Here is a 21933-nt window from a genome sequence, read left to right as displayed (position 1 = left end):
AGATAAAAAACTGAAATGATCAAATACGTAGAAAGAAAAAAATAATTTCACCCTAAAATTATTGGGATACTTTTAAGATTTTAATTTGGAATGAAATTTGAACATATATGCTTTATTATTATTAAAAAGAAAAAAACACTGAAAACAAATGATGTTGATATTAATCTCAGGACATCAACGAGTACACTATACACTGAAATATTATGATGTATTATAGCTTAATCGAACTATTTTAACTAACAAAGCATTATAAGAATCAATAAGTATTGATTCGTATAGAACCAAGCTTAAACAAATGAAGAAAAGGTTAGAAAATTCAGGGACTTTGTGTTGGTTCTAACTTTACAGAGAAGTAGTGATGCAGATGGGAAAATGACATTGGAAAGTATTATTTTGGATTACAAAGTGAGTATAGAAAAAGTAAGTAAATGTTGGCTCAGAACAGGGATGAGGATAGAGACCAATTGTCTGTGTTCTGCACAGGAATTATATATTCGGTCAGACTAACATGAAGAAAAGGGAGGGAGGCAAGAAACAGGGAAAAGACAAGGTTGCCATACAGAAGATGCTTGAGGAACCAGAATTATTCTGTTAACTGTGTGGGCATCAGCCTTTCCCTTTGAAAAGGAGTAGTTCATTTGTGGAAAGTTAAAGAATGCAGACACAAGGTAATGAGTTAGATATTGCCATAACCCTATCTGAGTTTTTAAAGTATAATTATCTCAATTCATTCAGCATTTAATATTGAAGAACCCTACTTTGAGTAAATATGCTATAGTGGCTACAAAAATACACTAGACACAGCTCTAGTGCAAATATTTCACTTAAGGAATATGAGAATGAGATTCAATATAAAACACGCTCATGAATAACTCAAATTAATAACTAATATGGCAAAATATAAAAATGTATACAATTCTGTATGTGTTTAAAGGATGAAAAGGAAGAAGAAAGAATATATGCATTTAAGAGAGTCAAAGAAAGTCACTGTGGGAAAATACTCAGTTTTCCTACAGAATAAGAGGAGACAGATATATAGATATTTTATTTCATGAAAGAATGATTCAAATATGTAGAAAGCCATATGTTGTTCTGGAAAGGAAGTCCTCATAATTTAAATATGTTATCTGAGCTATAATTCAATTTAATCTATGGATTTAATGCAACTGGAATCAAAATACCAGTAGTTTTGGGAGGGAGCAATGGTATGAGAGGACATTTTAAAAACTTACGAATTTTCACTTTAAAACTTAAACTTAACCATATAAACAGAAAATTTCAAAAACATAGAAAAATATGGGAAATATTAAAATTATCTAAGCAATAATAACTAATGCAGTATACAGTAAATTTAGATAGGGTGATCGAAAAATATAGAATATGTCCATAGAGAAACTTAGTTCATAAGGAAGTTTTTTAAATTAGTGCAGTAATAGGTTAATCAATAAATGGTGTTGGTATATCTATTAATTTTGTCAAAAAATGTATTTTTTACCTTACTCCTGATATTAAAACATATTTAGATTTAATCAAGATTTATTTAAACATTAAAAATAACCACGATAGCTCTGAGCAAAAGCCAAAGAAAGTAATAAAGAGGTGCTTTATAATTATCATTAAATGAAGAAGTTATGGAGGGGGAAATAGTTTTATAAAAGACCATAAATAAAGTTAAAATAATACAATATTCTTATTACATATAGCAAAAAGCTCTTATAATTAAGGGCTAATTTCCTATTAAGTGAAGTTTTTAAATCAATAAGAAACAGCCTAAAGTATAATTGAAAAATACGAACTGAAGACATGAACATATGGTTCACGGCAAAAGAAATAATCATGGATAACAACCATTAAGAAAGATTCTCAACTTCCTATATAAAGATGCAAATTAAACCAAGGCTCCATTTTTCTTACCCTATTAGATTACTTTTAAATATATATATATACGTACCAGCAATTTTCCTTCTAGGCTTTTAATATAGGAAATTACATATGTTCGCAGAAATGTCTTTACGGTGATCTTGGTTGATCACAGTTTATAATAAACACTTCAAATATTCATATTTGAGATATTCATCAATTAGTGGCTAAATTATGTCATAACAATTTTTGGAAATGCACTGAAAATAAATTATGAAAAACATAAGTTAAGTGAAAAGAGCAAGTTGCAGAATGTTATTATAGTACTCTCCTACTTTTAGAAATATAAAAATATAAGTATATATTCATATATATATATATATATAGAAATATTATGAAAGGATATACCAGCAAGCGTCATCAACAATTATGACTGCAGAGCAGGTTGAAGGAATTGAGATTTATATCTTTATGGGTATTATGTTTTTCTATGCTATTTTTTTTTATCATGAGCTTTTGTTGATTTAATAATAATGATAATGGTCATTGTAATAATTATTTATCACTGAATGAAAACTAAGAAATGCTATTTCAAGGGCTTGGCAAGTCTTAAAATTGTTGCGAAGTCAATATTAGAAGAAGTTAAATTTTAAGTTCAAAGAGGATTCCAAGTGTAAAAATGAATGATTGTAATAATAGCGCTACTTTGCAGATGCTGTAATATGAAAGCTACCTATCACTGAGGAAAGATTTTCATTCCCCTTTTTACATATGGAACTTAACATAGCATTAAAAATACAGGTCTTTAGCTAACCACTGGAAATACTGGTGTGGGTCTCAAATTAAGTTTGGATTAAAACCTATTCAGTTTAAAATTAAAAGTTGAGGAAAAATCGGAAGACTGTAAGGGAAGAGAAAACATTAAGACATACCTCACTTACTGTAATGTATTAAATATTTCAGAAGTCCTAAAAACAAATAACTTATAGTGTTATAATTTTTGAGTTTCTTCAAATCCCATTGCAAATATGGAAAGAGAAGAGGAGGATCAGAGGATTGAAAGGATTATGTTTGAAATTATCAGTTGTGATAGCTAATCACAAGGAAGAAATTAATGCATGATGGTGTTATTAGGCTAGGATAAAATATTTCATGGATTAATTGGATCACAGAATAGTTTCAGGAATTGAGGGAAAGTGGAAATCTGTATTTAGACATGGATCCTTAGAGTTTTATGTGTTAATGGGGAAAACTCTTGAGTAATGGTCAAAATCTTATGTCTCATCTAGTACTTTAATGTAGAACAGGCTCAACATATAAAATACTACTCAGCGATAAAAAAGAATAAAATAATGCCATTTACAGCAACATGGATGGACCTGGAGGTCATCATTCTAAGTGAAGTAAGCCAGAAAGAGAATGAAAAATACCATACAATATCACTCATATGTGGAATCTAAAAAAAAAGGAAAAAGAGGACACTAATGAACTCATCTACAAAACAGAAACAGACTCACAGACGTAGTAAATAGTCTCATGGTTACTGGGGGTGAGAAGGGATAAATTTGGGAGTTTGAGATCTGCAAATGTTAACCAATATATATAAAAATATGTTAAAAGACCCCATATTTCTCCTGTATAGCACAGGGATCTTGTAATAACCTTTAATGGAAAAGACTATGAAAATGAATATATGTATATATATGCATGACTGGGACATTATGATGTACACTGGAAACACACATTGTAACTGACTATACTTCAAAAAAAAAAAGAATCCTAATTTGAATAAGCAGTTAAACAAAACATTTCCAAATAACAATTATCCAAGCTATAGTCAAATCGAATGGGAATATTCATATGGAAATTGATAGATAAAATGTTCATAGTTCCAAAATTTTCCCCTCATATCTCTTTTACCCTCACCTGTAATGCATGTTTTGGGAACATTTTGAAGAAGAAAATTAAGATTGCTTCTGAAAGTAATAGAAAGCATTCAGAAGTCAGTACTAGCCAGAGGCTGAAGAGTCTCTAGCTAAAATTAAATTACTGGTTGGAGAATTTAAGGCAAAAGGCAATCTTTCAACAAAAAATTATGTATACTTCTTTTTTTGCTATAGGCTGTGTACATAAGAACACAGCATGTGAATGAAAGCCATAGGATAAAGTAGTGTTTCAGCTATCTATTGCTACATTTAAAAAAGTTGTACCAAACCTAAAATATTTGGTATTTGTTTTAGACTGCAAGGTAGAAAAGTCCTGAGAACAGCAAAGACACTCTTATTGGAAGCTTACAAGGCAGTGAGAAAAATATTGAACACTGGGGAAAAGTGACACATTATAAAGTAGCAGGATATTTGGCAACACTATTGCCTATGGTAATGAGGGCAATTCAAAAATACAACTAATGAACTTGTAGACTTGGCTATGAAGATTTCTAGGCAGAAGGTAAAAAGTGACGAATGCCTCATTTAACTGTGTATGATAAAGTTTTGGAGGAGAGAAATGTATTGAAGAGGAAACTGTCCAGTTTCAAGGAAAATTTAAGAAATGAAGAGGAAAATTTAGAGGAAATATTGCTACTTAAGGACTTGCTTGATTGGAAAGGAAAACTATTTCTCCTTTCAACTTTTCTAGCTGGAAAAATGCTCTCAAAGTAAGAAACTGCTTCAAGGCAGCAATGACTCAGAGGGTGGGACCAAGAAGGAGCTCAGAAAGCAGAACAGAGAGGGGAGTATCAACCTTTGGGGGCAGAACTGGGTCTTTTAACACCTAATTCATGCTCATAAGGCAGAGAGACTTGGTAACACATGCCCGGCTCTCTCTGAAATGCTTTGGAGCAGTGACTGCATATGTTTTTCATGTTCCTCTTTTGAACTACTACTATTACCACAGAGTTACCACCACCATGACTGTTTCTATTACTATGTAGCAATTCCCTTTCCTGTAAATCTTTGGCTTTCCAGATTCAGCCTACCAATGCTCTTAAATTACACGTACATATAAATCAGTTCATTGCCCAGGTATTTTAGACCTGATCATCACAATTTTGTTGGAAATCTGGCTCACTTGATAGGTCTTTGTGACTCTTAGATATCATTCAGTTATTAAGAAAAATGATTACTGAATTGATTTTGAACAAAGAATGGGGTTAAAATGTGGCTTAAATACAATCCTCAAAATATCTGAATGTTAACTTTTGAATGTTGATTATCCACTTCTTTATACCCATTTATGACAAAATTAAATTGATATCATGAGCACTTCAAAGTAACCATAATATCCATGGTTAAAACCTTAAATGGTGAAATTTTCTTTCCTGGACACTTCTAGATTGGTTGAGTTTTTCCTTCTAGGAACACGCTTCTAGCAGAATGGTAACATCACTTATACTTAAGGAGAATTTTGATAGAGTTACAAAGCTATAAATTAAGTAGATTTTCCACAGTTCAAAAGGAAGACAGTTGAACAAAATAAGGACTCTGGGAAAACACTAATTACACTTTCAGTCTTTAGTCTTCAGGTAATGATGATGGAAATACAAGTTCTAGAGGCTTGGAAGAGAACCTTCAAAAATGGATCATTTTATTGCAGTAATATTGTCTGTAAAACTACATAAATTGGTGAACTATATTTTAAGTGTAATCTGTTCTACTTGATTTCTAATCTATATAAGTTGTACAACTTCTTGCATTAATATAGTATGCCAAATAAAAATCATTGCCAAAATCTAAAAACGTTGCTCAGACATGTCAGGCTAGCACATTATAATGTTTTTGTTATTTTAAGGAAAAATACTTCAAAATAATTTTTATGTCCTGAAAACAATACAGCTTTATAATTATATGTGCTGTTCAATCATTTTCATCTATATTTTTGCAATAGAAATTTCAGAGGATATTAGGGAATTTGTGTTCATTTGTGAAACTATATTTTCTTGCAGTGAATTTTAGTTCAACTTTACAGGGAGAAAAAGTTGTCAAAATAATTTTTTTTGCATTTTGAAATAAACCAAATATAGCTATTTCAAAACAGTAAATTCCTATACATTCAATAATAACACTTATGATTTGCAAAGACTTCCAGCCTTATAGTAAACATCTTTATTGTGATCTCTATTCTTTGAATAATTTCATCTGTTTCTCCTCTTGTCCTTATGTAGAAATTATTGAAACACTTTCTAAAACATCAAAAAAATGCCTCATAGACATTCAGCTACTGTCAAGGGGAGGGATATATATAGCAAGGAACCATCATCTAACATCCTTCTAAAGACTTGTCAAATCTGTACGTAACGGAGAGATCATTTCTGCATTATAGGCATGAAAATGGTTGTAATTAACTTCTCAAGCCCAACTGCATGGTGAGAGGGATAATTATAAAAGAATTCAAACCAATCTCAGCTTAATTATTCTGCGCAGGGATGGGGTGGGGGCATTTCCAATAGCCTCCTGTTGTGCTATTGGAATCATAGCTAGCTTGATTGGACAGATTATGTCAGGTTCTTCTTCATCCAAATAGTTATATTTACTCTCAAAGTAAATTCAAGTGATGACCTTTGTCAACTTATAGAACTATTTCAGAGAATTTAGTTTAAAGGTATTTGAAAGAGGAGGTGGGTTACAGATTAGGTTGTGGTTATACACCTTGGAGAAGATATTGTTAGACAAGGATTCAAATCTGATTTGACAACAATGGCAACAAATTAAAACGTGTCACTGTTTTTGACAAGTTTGATTCTAAAACACCCCCTTTACTTAATTTATGCCATTGTAGTCTTTAGTGTGAAGAGAAGAGAAGCACTGCAATTTGTATTAAGAAAGCAACTATACAAGTGCTATTATTATTGTTATTGTTACTAATCTGAGTATGAGTGTACTTCTGTTCTTTATGATTTTAATTTATATATTTTAAAAAATTAGTATAAATTTACTTTCTTCATTTTATATTAAGAGAGAAGGACAGAATATCATTGTTATTGTACTGAGGTATAAAATAATTACAGCAATGGATGAAGCATACAATATGAAGTGAGAGGTGCTGAAAAGGGAGTTATTAAAGGACTGATATTATGAGTGCTTCCTATGAAATGCCCAAAGTCTTAGAGACATTGCTTATATGCCTTTTATAAACATACTTTTTTCTTTCTATCCTGTTATCTAAAAGGGATTTAAATACTTATAATAAAATATACACCGAAGCACATTAAAACAAGGATTAAAGATATACCATGTAGAGGAGACTGCTGGGATTGTATCTACAGATAAGCTACACCTATTTACTACAAATAAATCTCAAATATAGCTCAGAGCTTCCTGAAAGTCTGGGAAAATACCAAATAAGTAACATAACACTTACTGATTAATAGATATGAGATGCAAAATATTTATGATGTGTAATTCTGAGAAGAGATTTGTATGTGGAATATTAAGTTATCTGCCTCATACCAACTTTTGTTTAAATAATAAGAACATGAAAATTAATTATTATTTTATTTAATAATTATTTTATATGTATGGAATATCTATGAGAAAATGATACTGTGTAGACCAATGGCCTTAATATATTTTTTTTCTATTTTATACCTGCATTCAATTTTGTTTTAATTTCCAATTCCATTTATATATATGTGTGTATATACATATATACATGCTTAGTTCAGTTGCTGTTTGTTCTTTTAGTACTGGTGAAATACAGTTACACTGAAAGTAGACTACATGATAATCTGAAAATATTTTGAGGAAAACGAGAGAATCAATTACAATTATATAGACATATGGATTATGTGGAGTAAATGATAATGCTTAATTGATTGGAATTAAGCCATTCTGACTTATTTTTCAAGTCTACACTTATGAAAGGTTAGTTTCTGTAACTAAGTAGGTATGTGTGGCAAAAGCTATGGGATTAGCTGTTTAGAATTATTTTAAGGGCTGCTAAATAAGTGAAAAATTAGAATAACTAATATTCTTAGTTATTTTTCTGTGTGACTGCGTGTGTGCATATGTGTATGTTAGTGTGCATGTTTGCACCATGTGTTTTATTAACACTGATCAAGTTGATGGCAAAGCCTATTTTAAGTCTCTTTTTTGATACACTTGTTTTTTTCACTGTAGTAAGATATTTTTGCTTCAAAATCAGAATTCAATCAAATGGTATAATTATTGCCTACTTTGGTTTAGATAATTTTCTGGAAATGTAAATTCCTCCTGCTGGCTGTTAAATTAATCTGCCACAATGAACAACATGGATATATTGTACAGTACAGAGAATTATAGCTATTTTCTTATCATAACTTTTAATGGAGTATAATCTGTAAAAATACTGAATCACTATGCTTGTACACCTGAAACTAATGTAATATTCTAAATCAACTATACTTCAATTAAAAAAAATCTACCACATAATCAAGAGTTTCAGAGTTTGCTACTGTGCTAGGCATTCTTCTGTTTGCTCTCAGACCTACTTCTCTTCCTTCCTCCTGCCTCACTGGGTGCTGACTCCTGCAAACTAGGTTTTCTCATCCTCCTTGTCAATGGACCAAGCTTTTGCCACTGAGAAGCACTGGCAAGAGATGAGAGTGCACAGAGGTTGGGAAGAAAGCAGACCATTTCTGCCCATTCCTCCCTCTGTGTTAGCCATCTTGAGCAGTGGCTCTTTCTCTTTCTTACATTCCCTGCTCCCCCCAGCAGATACCCTGTGCTTCTGCTGAGCAGCCACAGATCCTGAGCTCAGGCCACCTTGTCTCCTCCCCTTGTCCTTCCACCCCTCAAGGTGGTTGCTGCTCCCTGTGTTTCTAATTTCTGGTTTGCCTCACTATCCACTGTTTGCACTTCTAGCATTTCCAGGCATATTAGTACTTAAATCCCTTTCCAGGATGCCTTTCATTGAATTACTTAGTATACTTTTGGTTTCCTTGCTGGTCAATGACTTAAACCACTACTTTTTTTTTGATGATGGACAAAATTAATGACCATCTAGGGGAAAAATGCGTTACATTAATATTTATTCCAACAAGTTATGCAAAACAAAGGAAAAAGGATTAGTGAGAATAAAAAAATCTAGTAATAATACCTCTAGACCTAACTTCAGGGTTCCTATTCTGGAACAGAAAAATCCGAGCTGATGAAGTCACATTATCCCTCAATCAACTAGAAGATTGAATAAAAAAACCTACAGTAAAAATTTAGTACTTACTTTTTAAAATGTAAACATATTTTTTTATTTTACATATAAGTAGTAAATGTATTCCAAAATACCAAATTCAGTTCTGCTAGAATTTCCTGGAATTCCTCAATGAAAAATGTCCAATATCCATTCATTTGTAAATATTCATAAACTTACTTAAGTCATACAGGTAGTATTACATTGAATGAAGAAATTAATGTCACACTCCTTCAGCTTTTTCTACCATTGACTCAGAATGTCTTAGTTGTTTCCACTATAAATCTGTAGAACACTTTTCTTTATTATTAAGCACAACTTCCAGCAAATAGGAGATTTTGGCATTTTGATTTTATGGGATTATCTCCATTAAACAGCAATTTAGAAAAGGGAGGAAGTAACACTTCTTGTTCAGGCATCTTATCATTTACTCCATTTTCTCTTGGAGTATTTTTTTTTTTTTTTTAGCTTCGTGGCAAGAGAAAGTAAGACAAAATATTTTCTTTTCCTATAGTTGTGTTGCCTAGAAGTGGCTCATATTTAAACTTTATTCTTTCACCTTGGACAATCTGACAAGGACAAATGGTTCATATATCAGGAAATACCCCGAACTGCGAGGTGAGGCTCTCACACTCCGTGTACACAGTGTCCTACAGAGGTGACTATAATGACTGTAATACATCATCCAGAAATGGGGTTGCAGAAACAGGGTGAATCCATGTCTCAGGAACAAAGTTTATTTATTTCTGCTGTTTTGATAGGAGCTGCTAGAAGCATTTTTCTAATGGTCCTAATGAGTCTCTGAAGACCTTGCTTCTTGTTTTGTGTCTTACAGTGCCTACAAACAAGAGTCAGTATTTTGCAGCAATAGAGCTAGATAAATAGTTTCAAGAGCATTCAACAAACCATGTTAATTTTTTTCCCCTGAATGGACTGCAGGAGAGTTTAAGCTTGTATTCTACGGTTATCCTTAATCTCCTCAGGAAACACCAATAGTTGATATAAAATACATGTAATATATGCTAAAATTGTGATTCATATCCTTTGGGTCTTAAAGGTATAGTACTTCCTAGCCATGTCAAGAATCATTCAACTATATTTTCAGGCTATCTTCTGTTTATTTATTTAGCACACTCACTACCATGACCTCTGAGTACCAAACACAAAAACTACTCCTTGAGAGAAAAGTTTTGTTTATTACAAGAGCATTAATAATATTCCTGGTGATTTTATAATTTTGGAATTGTATAAAGTACTTTATCTGCACAATTATTTTCATAGTTGTCTTTAGCTGGAAATTATATTTTGTAATTTCTTAAAATTAGGAATAGAAGAACAAATGATTTAAATAAGGTTGGGAAAATAAAAGCAGCGACTCTGGGAGACATCTTAAGCTGGACTCTATCAATGTGGCAAGTGGCTGGGTGACGGAGAATCCTAGCCAGTCATTTACCACCATAGGTCTGAGACTAGAACATTCCATCCCAGGAGGGAGCAGATCCTTAGAAAAATATGCTTAAATCTTAAAATTTTTATAAACTTAATTTGGAACAGAGAGGACAACTTAATGAAGCTTATTGAGAGAATAAATAACTAAAATGGTTTACATATTTATACTGAATAACTAGTTTATTTTTTGAGTAGAGAAAAAAAATATATAAACCTTAGTGGCTCAGTGACTTTGTCAAGTAACTTTGCATTTCATACTATGTCTCTTGTCTACTTCTGAAAGGACGCATCACTAGTCACACTTCCTCCTTCCTCTGCTTCTTTGCCCAACCAATTGCTAACGCCTTCCCATCCTTTTCTTGTCTTTCTGTTCTAAATAATCTTCTATATGATTCACTTTCTATTAAAAGGGGCATGAAAATTACTATCCAAACTTACCAGTGATATTATAAAGACAAATTTTTCAATGCCCAGTGAGTTCCTGAATACATCAAATTAAGCACTTGAGTCCCTACATCATAAAAAAGAAACACTGCATACAAAAGGGAGTGCTTTTATTTCTCCCTCTTATCAGTAAGAGTGGATGTAGGTTTTTTTTTACCTTTTAACTATGTGAGATAAATTCATGCATCTCTAAATATATACTACAGATTTTAGTAAAAAATGTCTTGACATATTTTAAGTAAGATACATAGACTTATTTTCAAAGTAACAAAAGCAAAACTGAAATTCTGTTAAAACCAATCATGAAAAATGCAGACTTTCCCCCACCAAAATTTGAAACTAGGAGAGTGTCGGAATTCTTAACTCCTTATGTAATAGCTTATTTTAAAATTTGTTTTAGCAATCCAGTAAAGATGTCTAATTTGACCGCCATCTAAAATCATTAAATTGTATAAAAATACATGTGAAGCAGAAGACTCTGTGTTGAACAAGGAAACACAATATGGATAGACATTAAAAAGAAATAGACTGTCTTATCTCTGAGTAATTAAAATGACTAGGTCTAGTCTTAAAGAGTCAGAATGACATCTCACTGAATTTGAAAATAAGAAGATACAAGAAAAGTGTTTATCTGCAGATTCAGAACTTTACTTAGGTTAATTACCCATGAATTTTTCCCTTGCATTTTTCCTTGCATACATAATTTGAGAATAGGAATTACATATGAATCTTATAAAATTTCCTTAAAATTTTATCTATCATTGAAACATATTGAAACTCTGTAAGCTGAATTCCTGTGAGCAGTCTGATTATAATAAATTGCTTCTATTGCCTCATTTTGGTGAGTAGGACCATTTACTTTACTTAACATGGGTGAGTAATTTACTTTCATGGTCTATATTGTTTTAAATAAGTTGATGTTGCAAACATAATGATGATTATTATTCTTATTGCCTATGACGATGTGCATAGTGTATAACTAGCTCATAACTCTTTCATTTAGAATCAATGCCATATAAAAGGCATGTAAGGATAATTTGTTATAAGATTTAATATATGCTATTTTCCAAACTCCAGAAATCTATCAACTCTGCTAATCAATCTGCAATAACAGTAACAGTATTTTCCTTTTATTATATGTCATTTATACTAATAATGCTTTCTTTTCATTATCTATCATATATACATAGAGACCAAGTATTTTCTCTTCAATTATAACTTTAAGTGATATAGTACATTATTGACTACTTTATCACTGTATAATGCAAAATCAGATGTACTCCATTTAAAAACACAATGAGAAATCAAATACTTATTAAAAAACCATGTTCTAGTATATTTTAAATAAATAAATTTAAATAGTATGTTCACAGTTACAGAACAAGTTAACATTATGATGGGGGAGAAAAATTGATTTCACTACCAAGATTTCAAGAAGTTGATAATCTGAATAGAACTGAATATTTAAAGGTCATGGAAAATATTTTGACAGAATTTTACTTTTAATATACATTTAAAACTGATAAATAAAATATACGGATATAACACAAGCAGTCACATTCTTTTTTTTTTTTGTTTGTTTGTTTTTTTAAGTCTCGCCTCCTTTTGGAGAAGAATGATTCATGAAATAATGAATAGCTGCATTTTGCGTCACCATTAACCAAGACCATATCCTCCTCCATAAATGCAAATAAAACCATCTGTGGAATTCCTTGTAGGATTGTAGCCAGGAAATTTGTTGTACTGAATGGAGAAGGGAAAGGGATTGTTTAGGGTGACCCAAGGGTGTATAACTAGAAGTAATGGCATGAAATGAAGTAAAAAGAAAATCTAGGTTGATCTTCAGATCAATGTCTTAAGTTCATTAGGCTACACAAGTCTCTCCCAAGGGAAATGGTGAAAGCCCCATTATTTCAGTCTCTTAAAATTAACCAGGCAGAACACTCTAGGACATAATGTAAAAAATAATCCTGTATTGTCAGTATCCGATGGAAGAGATGATCTAACAGGTCTTTTCCATCATTAATTTCCATGGTCATGAACTAGTGATTGTGACTGCAATTAGCACTGTTTAAAGGAAAGTGCAATTTCAATACCACAACTAGTTTCCCTGGAGCTAAAAAGCCTGGACCTAATTCAAAGTAAAAACAAGGGGAGGACTGGAGCCAAACCAAACTATAATAAATATACTTAGAAGTGACAAAAGAAGGAAATTCTAATGTTCTCAGTTCTACTACACATGGCTGTTTAGTTTTTTCTTCTTCTTCTTTTTCTTTTACAAAGAAAATTTTGATGGCAGTCCCAGTATTGTTCTTTTTCATTCATGCGTCATCTTGATTTACTGATTTAATTTCAAGTTTGGGGATAATGAGTGTTTGGAGAATATAAGGTTTGACTCTCTAGTTAGTTACTTGAACTTTGCCCAGACTTTATTCTTTCCATTTGTATGTTACTTTATCAAGCAATTTCTAAAAGATTCAAAATGCACAATTAAAACAAAAGATTCAAAATGCACAAATGACTTCTCAGTGATGCCTGTAAAAGTAAACTGTCCAGAACAATGAAGTACAGGGTCTCTAACTCACCTGACACACTTAGTAGCTGTCCATGTGATAATTTTGTTAAAGTATTTAATTTTTCTTCAATTATCTGTGAATTATTTTTATTCTGTTTTTTATCATGCAGAAATGAGAGAAATGAAAAGAAGCATCTCCGTACTATTGACTGTCTGAAAAATAAAAATATTTGATTGACACACTATATAGAAGTAAATACTTCAGAAAGGTAAAATGAATACTGAATTGCAAAGGAGTTTGCCAAAGAAAAGAGAACCATTTTCCTATTAGTAACTATAATCGTAGAAGTCAACTGAATGCTTGTGGAAAGGCAGAAAAGAACTTGCCTGATTGTACTTTTACTAAAAAGGAACAGACTGGCCATATTTTTCCCTAATCCTTCAAAGCAAGTAATTCTTATGTTTTTGAAATCCTCAGTCATTACTAAGACACAGACTCTGCCCTCAAAAAGTACATAGTCAAATGGACAGAAGGAGGTAAAAATATGTACTGAGTATAGCACCAACTGCAATAAAATAGTTTAATAATACAACTTTATGTGACAGAAAGATTAATTTTCCTGACTGGTTCAAGGACAGAGTCATGGTTTGCTAATCTGTGAGGTGTGTGTGTGTGTGTGTGTATGGTGAAGATATGAAGAGGTATTTCTACAAGTTGGGGCAGACTAAACAATTACATGGAAAAAATGAAGTATATAAGGTGTTTGGGGAATAACAGTTGTATGTTGCCAAAAAGAGGAGTTTACAAATCAGTAGTAAGAAAAAAGATAAAAACAACAGAACAAGGATTCTGAATGTTATAGACTCCATTCATTGGCAATAGAGAACCATTAAAACATTGTGTATTTGTTTGTTCATTTGTTTGTTTATCTGGGGACTACCATAGTCAAATATATGTACTGAAAAGATACTTTGATGGACAGAATGGAAAGAAGAGGTTGCTGAAACCATGGAGATCAGTTAAAAGGCTAATGCAACAATGCAAACGAAAGGGAGAGTATTCTTTTCCCAAAATTCCTTCCAATTCTCCCACACTCTTCCCCAACCCCCAACAAAACTAGAAGATATTGCCAGATCTTGGATAAGAATGAGTCTTTCTATTATAATTCAGAGGAGATCAAATACAATTAAGCTGAAAGAGGTAACAGAAAATTTATCCATGTCACTAATGGGAAGACCAACAGCACAATAACCTTGGCAGAATTACATACAACAACAACAGCAAGTTGAATTTGGAAAGATTATCAAATGGAGGCGGAAACCACCCTGTAATCTAAGGTACTCAGTGTACAACTGGCTTAAGGATTTTCAGCAGCCCTTGTGAACTTAACAGGGCAAGAATGAGATCCAGTGCATCTGCTCAACTAATATTAGCTTGGAAGAGCACAGGGGGTACTTTTACTAAAAGCAGCATCATTCATTATCAAAAAGGTGCACCTCAAAGACACTTCTGAAGGAAGTAAAACGTATTTTTCTATGATCACTTTTAGAAATGTCTTTTTTCAGGCATATTTTCAATGATGGCAGGAACATGAGCTTAGCAACGTGAACAAGTCCCCTCATACAGATCACATAGCCATGGGCAGCTTTGACAGAACACTCTTTTAATCATTTTTGAAACCACCTCTATCATTGAGTACTACCTAGGTGTGAGCTTTTTTTTTTTTTTTTAAGTAGTTGCTCTACACATTGATGATTTATTTTAAACTTTTCAACTCACCTTTATCACAAACACTGGAACTTTCCCACAGCCTATCACTACAGAGTAACCTTTACTACAGGGGACACTTAGACCTTATCATTGAAGGTATTTTCATTCATCAGCTGCTTTTACAGCAACTGCTTCTGCAATTATTATAAGCAAGCTCCAGTATGATTAATGCCACAAATCCTTTATGCAGCCTTTCTCTGTAGATACAAAAGGGAATGTATATTTTCCTAAAAGCGTTCTGGAATCTACTGGCACCTCATTCACCACAGATGATTTTAAATTCCAAGGTCATTAGAGAACATAGAAGAGAATAAATATAAAAGCTCTGACAAATTTCTCAACACTCACATATAAACTTTCTTTCGCTTACATTTATCTTTCTCTTCTTTGTCCCACTTTCATTAGAAAAGATGTTCTTCTGTGTGCACGTGGAGGGTGTCAAGTATCACAAGGGACCCAGAGCTAAAAATGAGAAGAAAGAAGGGCACTTTCAAGAACAAACATTTCCAAATCAGGGGGTAAAATTGGCACTCTCTGTGTCTCAGCTAATAATGTTCCCTAACCATCTCTCTTGACATATGAATCTTTATGATATGAGAGGCAACTGAATTTAGAACAAGATTGTGAAATACTGCATTGGAGAAGGATATTTCTTAAAAATTATATATATGTATGTATGTATTTATATAATGTTTCCATTTGAAAAGGATTTGTTGAACTTGAAAAAGGCATTATGATGTCTTTTTCCCCTTATAATCCTTAGGTACTTAGAGAAATATAAGATATCCCAAGAAATGCAAGTTATAACCTTCTTTGTTTATATTAACTTATATTCACATGCCTAGGGAACCTGATTACTAAGGGATAGTGCTAATACCAACCTTAACAAAGCAGGAACTGGTTTCTTGTTTTGTTTTGTTTTGTTTTTTTGACTACTTTATAGATAAGGAAAATGATCACTAGGTATTAAGCAATTTTTCAAAAGTGCCAAACTTGTCTGAATTCATAAAAATTTGCAGTAAACATTTTCAAAAACTATGTTCAGCAAGTATTTGTGTGTCTGCTTTATGTTCTATGCTTTGCATGTGTTTTCTTTACTTCTTCTGTGAAGTAGGTGTGATGATTCTATTTTTGCTGATAAGAAACTAAGGTTGAGTCTGATTAATTCTGGTAATGAAGAGTAAGTCTAAGAAAGCCCTTAGCAGATCACCATCACTGACCTGGTCACCATCACCATCAAAAGGAGGCTGCTGGCATGGCAGCAGGTCCTAGACATGATCTCAGTGACTGAGCAGTAAGGAAGGGACCCTCTTGTCATCCACCACTGAGTCCCTCCCAATTTTGGAAAACTAAGCCTGGCACCAGAGGCAGAAGTGAAAGGCAGAGGAAGCAGCAGTTCAGCAGCCTTAAATTCATTACATTTCCAGTAGTATATACTGTAAATAATATTTAATATATAATCAAATGAATAACACTATTAAAGTTATTTTTGTGCAGAAGACAGTCAAAAAGAAGGTAAATCAGGAAGCAACTTTGTGGTGGAGGAACTGGAAAAACTAGTTTGATGATATTGAAGGAAATTAGGTACAACAGCAGTTGCTACAGATGGTGTTTCAGTTCAAGGCAGTAACTATGCAGCAGATTACAACCATCATAGGTATCAACCACACCAAGTTATCACCACCACCACCAACATAGTGAGAATGGGGAAAAAGTGAATTCAAAGACTGGCCCTGGAAAGCAACCTAATAATGCCATCCTTACTGCAAACAGTGGTGATTGTCACCTTGCTAGATGTAAAGTCACTACGACCCTCAATCATGATATACTGAGCTTTCCTGGGCAGTGATAGAGAGTGCTGGCAACCATGGTTAAGGTAGAGGAAGTCACCAGTTAGACAATAGGGTTAGGAACAAATGCTGTGCAGAGGGCCTCTTTACCAATGACAGCCTGAAGAGGGCATTAGTAAGGAGGATGAGTAAAATGAAGTAAATGAAACCCAAGAAAAACAGCCCCTCAATACCGGTATTGCTGTATCTTCAATTACCTACCCAGACATCCAGAAAACTAAGTTACAAGACAACAAAGAGCAGAAATGTAGCACATCAAACACCTGAAAAAATTCTTAGCCCAGAAAACCCTTATCCCTTGTTACTCAAACTGTAATCCAGGATGAGCAGTATCAACATCTCCTAGGACCTTGTTAGTGACACAAAAAGCTCAGGCTGCACCTCAGATCTACTAGTCAGAATCTGCATTTTAACAAGGTTGCTAGATGATATGTATACACATCAGGCTTAAGAAGCACTGCCTTAATTCACAAGAGGGCAAAGAGAGATTGGCATCAGGTCCACCAGATGAGCAAAATACATCTGCTCTGAGGCTGGGCAAGGGATTGTTGATTAAATGCTGCCGTAGCAACTTGAACCTCATCCAGTTTTATTCAGCTAGAAGTAACTGACTTAAAATTACAGCAAAAAGATTTGAGCTAAAGGAGATAGAAACAGCTCAGATGTTAGAAAAATGTTTAAAAGCATAAATTTGTGAAGGTTATTATCTTTGAAACTTTTCAACTGATTTGATAAATCTGAAAACAAAATGCAAAATAATGATAATAAATACAGCAAAAAGAAGGAAATTAATATCACTTGCCATCTAAAGAAAAAAGTACATGCAAATGAGAAGTCCTTTGGTTATTCTTGGGAACCAAATTTTCCATGTAGGAGACAGACTCCATAGATGTGAGATTTAATATAGTAGATAAAAACAAACAGACAAACATAAAATCCTGAATTTGAATTGGAAATATTGTTTTGAACTCATGATACATATCTTTAAAATGTAATATTCCTTAGATATAACAACTAAATGCAATATATGATTGTGGAGTGGATCCCAGAATAGAAATAATTGCTATGCAAGACAAGTTAGAAAAACTGAATTGGCAAACGTCGAATATGTGATATATTTTAGAGAATATTATTTTATCATTATTTTAAATTTGGTATTTCTAGCGTGGTTATCTATGATAATATTCCTATTCCTATGAGATGTATGTTGAATCTGGGAAATGTACAGAGTATGTTGCCATATGTGAAAGCAAAGATGCTATCAAAGATAGCTAGAATTGCATCATAGACTCTCTTGAAAACGTTCCCACAAGGTCAAAGGTGGAAAAATTTGAGTATTGACAAGAATAACCACTGCAATGTATTGAAACATAATATGTCTAATTCCATGAATTTATCAAGATACAAAAAACATATTTTTAAATTCCCATTCATCACTTTTGGATATCTAGAACTAATGTGCTGTTTAAAATCTGGTCAATGACATAAAAGAATCAGACATTTATCTTAACAAGTATACCACATATAACCAAAAAATTATTGAGATGATTTTCTCTATGGAAATACTGCAGCTAGTTAACAAAGAAAAAAATAGAAAAATAGCATTTTTCAAACTGCTAGTAAAATCCTAATTTTAGGCAATGATAACCAGTCACCCCTGGCATCATAAATACAAGATCACTAGGTAATTTGTACCTCCTGATGGAAGTACACAAACCATCTATGAAGCATTCCTGCCCAAAATACCTACCTGAATATGGTCCCAGTTGAAAGAAAGGAAGGAAGAGAGGGAGGGAGGGAAGAAGGAAGGAAGGAAGGAAGGAAGGAAGGAAGGAAGGAAGGAAGGAAGGAAAAGGGAAGGAAGGGAAGGAAAGGAAAAGAAAGGGAAGAAAACAGGAAGGGAGGGACAAGATGAACAAAAGAATAAAAATGAAAGCTTTTAAGTACTTGCTATGTGCTCATCTACTAGATAACTAGAACTGCTTGCATTATCTGTGCAGCAGTTTTGTTGTTGTATTTACATAATAATGTCCTTCTTTGATAATATTTTTCTTACATCTGGAGTTTTTTAAGGCACATTTAGATTTCCGTGTTCTTATATTCAGTCAAGTTGCAATGTTTGAGGACTTGCTCTTTAATTTGCAATATAAGTTTAAAAATGATTTTCAAGTGTTAGGTAGTAAGCACCTGGAAATAAAGGACCTAACATCAACAACAATACCAACTCAAAATCAATATTGGGAGTATGAGAAGGATAACTTTCAAAAATCTAGTCATTGAACTGAGGAAACACGAGCTAGGTCTTCAGAAATAGGAAGTGGCGAGGGAATTTTAGAATTAAAATAAAAAGTAGGTCAAACTTGGATGTTCAATAGATATAAAATATAGCCCATTTACAAATATTTGGTTGGAATTTTATACAGAGAAATGTTGCAAATAATAATTCTCTACTTTCATGAATTTTCAGAAATGTAACCAGCACCCAGATTAAGAAACAAAATAATCAGCACCCTAGAAGCCCTTTTCCTGGGACTGATGAAAGGAAGAACCAAAAAACAGAAAATCAGTATGATGATGTTACCTTTAGTATAGGAGAGAAAGAGAGAAAGAAAGCAGGAAAAGATATAAGGAAGGAAGGGAGAGATGGAGGGATGGAGGGAAAGGAAGAGCTGGGGCATGGAAGACGAGGGGGGGCAGAGAACACCACCGTCCTATCCTTTCTGAGGCCTTTGGATAACTTCATTTCTTAGAGTGGAGGGAGGGTCTGGACTAGATGTTTCCACCTCTGCCGAAGGTTCCCTGCAGGTGCAGTATTAGCAGGCGACGCAGCTGGAGGAATAAACAGAGCAGATCCACTCAGACTTGCCTCATCCATATGGAGCGAGAAAAGCAGGTGGAGCCAAGTCACAAGAGGGCTCGCGTGGAGTTGGAGCGAGCAGCCAGCACCGGTGCCAGGGGCCACCAGCTCGAGGCTGACCACAACCGGGAGCTCCTGACACGCGTTCAGCAGCCTCAGGAGCAGGATGCCGCGGTGGACGAGAAGATGAAAGAGCGGGTGGAGCGCAACAGACTGTGTAAGCAAAGCCTAACCAGCAAGAAGCTGCAGGAGAACAGCCTGGTCGAAGCCAGTGAGATCATCAGCGAGGATCTCAGAATTGCAGGTGAAGTGCCTGGAGTCTGAGAAGCTGAAGGAGCAGCTGGACTTGGCAGCACAATGAACGACAGGAAGAAAGTTTAGGAATTCCAGGCAGGCGAAGTGAGAGCAGACTAGGAGCAGAGGATTAAGGATTTGGAGCAGAAGTTGTTCCTGAAGGAGCAGGACTGCGAGGAACAGGAAGTCTGGGCGCGCGGCTGCCCAAGATGGCGGGGAGCTGGCTGCACCGAGGGAAGAGACGCCTCCCTGAGGGAGATGCGAGAGAGCAACCGACAAGCTGCCCAGGGGAGAACCCGCGGGGCTGCAGGGAAGGCGGGGGCGTCAGGAGAAGATGCAGAAAAGTCTGGTGGACCTGGAGCTAGAGAAGGAGAGGCCGCTGGCGAAGCTGCAAAGCCGGGCGAGACTGGACCAGACCACGGGCTTGAACGTTAGGATCCGCGGAGACCTTTCCAGGTTCACTGTTGAGCTGCAGCAGGGGGAGCTTGCCCTGAGGGACAGGGGCGGCTCCGTGCCCAGCGGCGCCCGGGGCTGGAGAAGGCCAGGCAGCAGCTAGAGGAGGCCAGGTCAACGGCAGCTGCTGGAGGAGAGGAAGAAACGGGAGACCCAGCAGGCACCGCTCAGAGACCAGACGCCGGTCCTGCCGCTGATGGAGGTGAGGAAGCCGGGGCTCAAAGAGGGTGACTTAGTCCGAGCTCATAGCAGGTGAGGAGCCGCATCGCGCCTCCATTCCTTTCCCAGACCCCGTGCCGCCTCCCTTGCGGGTGCACTCAGGTCCCTCAGGTTCCCTGCCTTTGCCTCAGAGAGCAGCTGCCTTCAACCTTCCCGCCTGCACTTGGGCGGTGCCTAGGCTGTGGAAGGGCTCGCTGCCGCTGCTCCGTTGCCACCCTCTTCTGGCCGCCGTCACGTGGGTGCTTGGGAACAACAGAAGTGTTTCCCGCGAGACAGTATACAGGTCTATTTTTGATGCTATGACTTAAAATTAGGAACTTGGAAAATGGTGTTAATTGTCTTTCCTCTCTAGCAATTAGAAGAATTGCAGCTCTCAGCGGCTGAAGGCAGGAAGGTGATCAGTGATGGGAGCAGGTGGCCAGATGTAGGACAGGGCTCTGCTCTGGGTTTGGACGGGTCTTGGAGACGCCCCTCTTCCTCCTTCAGGTCTTTGGAGTTACCAGGGCTTGCTCCAGGGGTGGGTCTGGGTGACTCAGGGAGCTCCCGATTTTCTTTGCCCTTCAGATGCCCTCTAAGCTTTGTTCCTGCACCTCCACTGTTCAGAAGGCCTGCATACCTGTCTTCCAGAGCACACTGTGCAGGTCTTTTCTCAATCCCTGTCCTGACACCTTCCTCCACCACAGGTACAAGGCTGGGGCTGCATGAGCCGCACTGGGCTGTCATCAGCTCTTCCCAGCTATTTTCTCCAGACTTGCTTGATTTGTACAAAATTTGCAGTAGGCATGCCAATATGTGCATATTCATTTTAAAAGCATATGAGTGCCCCATGGTCAGTAATTAAGTATTAGCTAATTTAATATTGAATACATTTATTTTGAAAGTTTTTAAAAAATAATATTACACAAATCTAATTTTTTTCTTTTATAATTTAAGTATAATTGATATAACATTGTATTATTTTCTACTATAAAGGTAATGATTCTATATTTGTATCTATTTTGAAATGATCACCACAGTAAGTCTATTTAACATCAGTCATCATTCATAGTTACAATTT

General features: G+C 35.0%; 1 pseudogene; it reads left to right on the top strand.

Moving 5' to 3' along the window:
- LOC135322052 (mitotic spindle assembly checkpoint protein MAD1-like) overlaps positions 1-20760 on the top strand; it is a 43224-nt pseudogene extending 22464 nt beyond the window's left edge.
- Positions 20761-21933: the final 1173 nt, after the last annotated feature.

This window comes from Camelus dromedarius, chromosome 1 (genome assembly GCF_036321535.1).
Source record: "Camelus dromedarius isolate mCamDro1 chromosome 1, mCamDro1.pat, whole genome shotgun sequence".
Taxonomy (NCBI): Eukaryota; Metazoa; Chordata; class Mammalia; order Artiodactyla; family Camelidae; genus Camelus; species Camelus dromedarius.
This window is presented reverse-complemented; position numbering and strand designations above follow the sequence as displayed.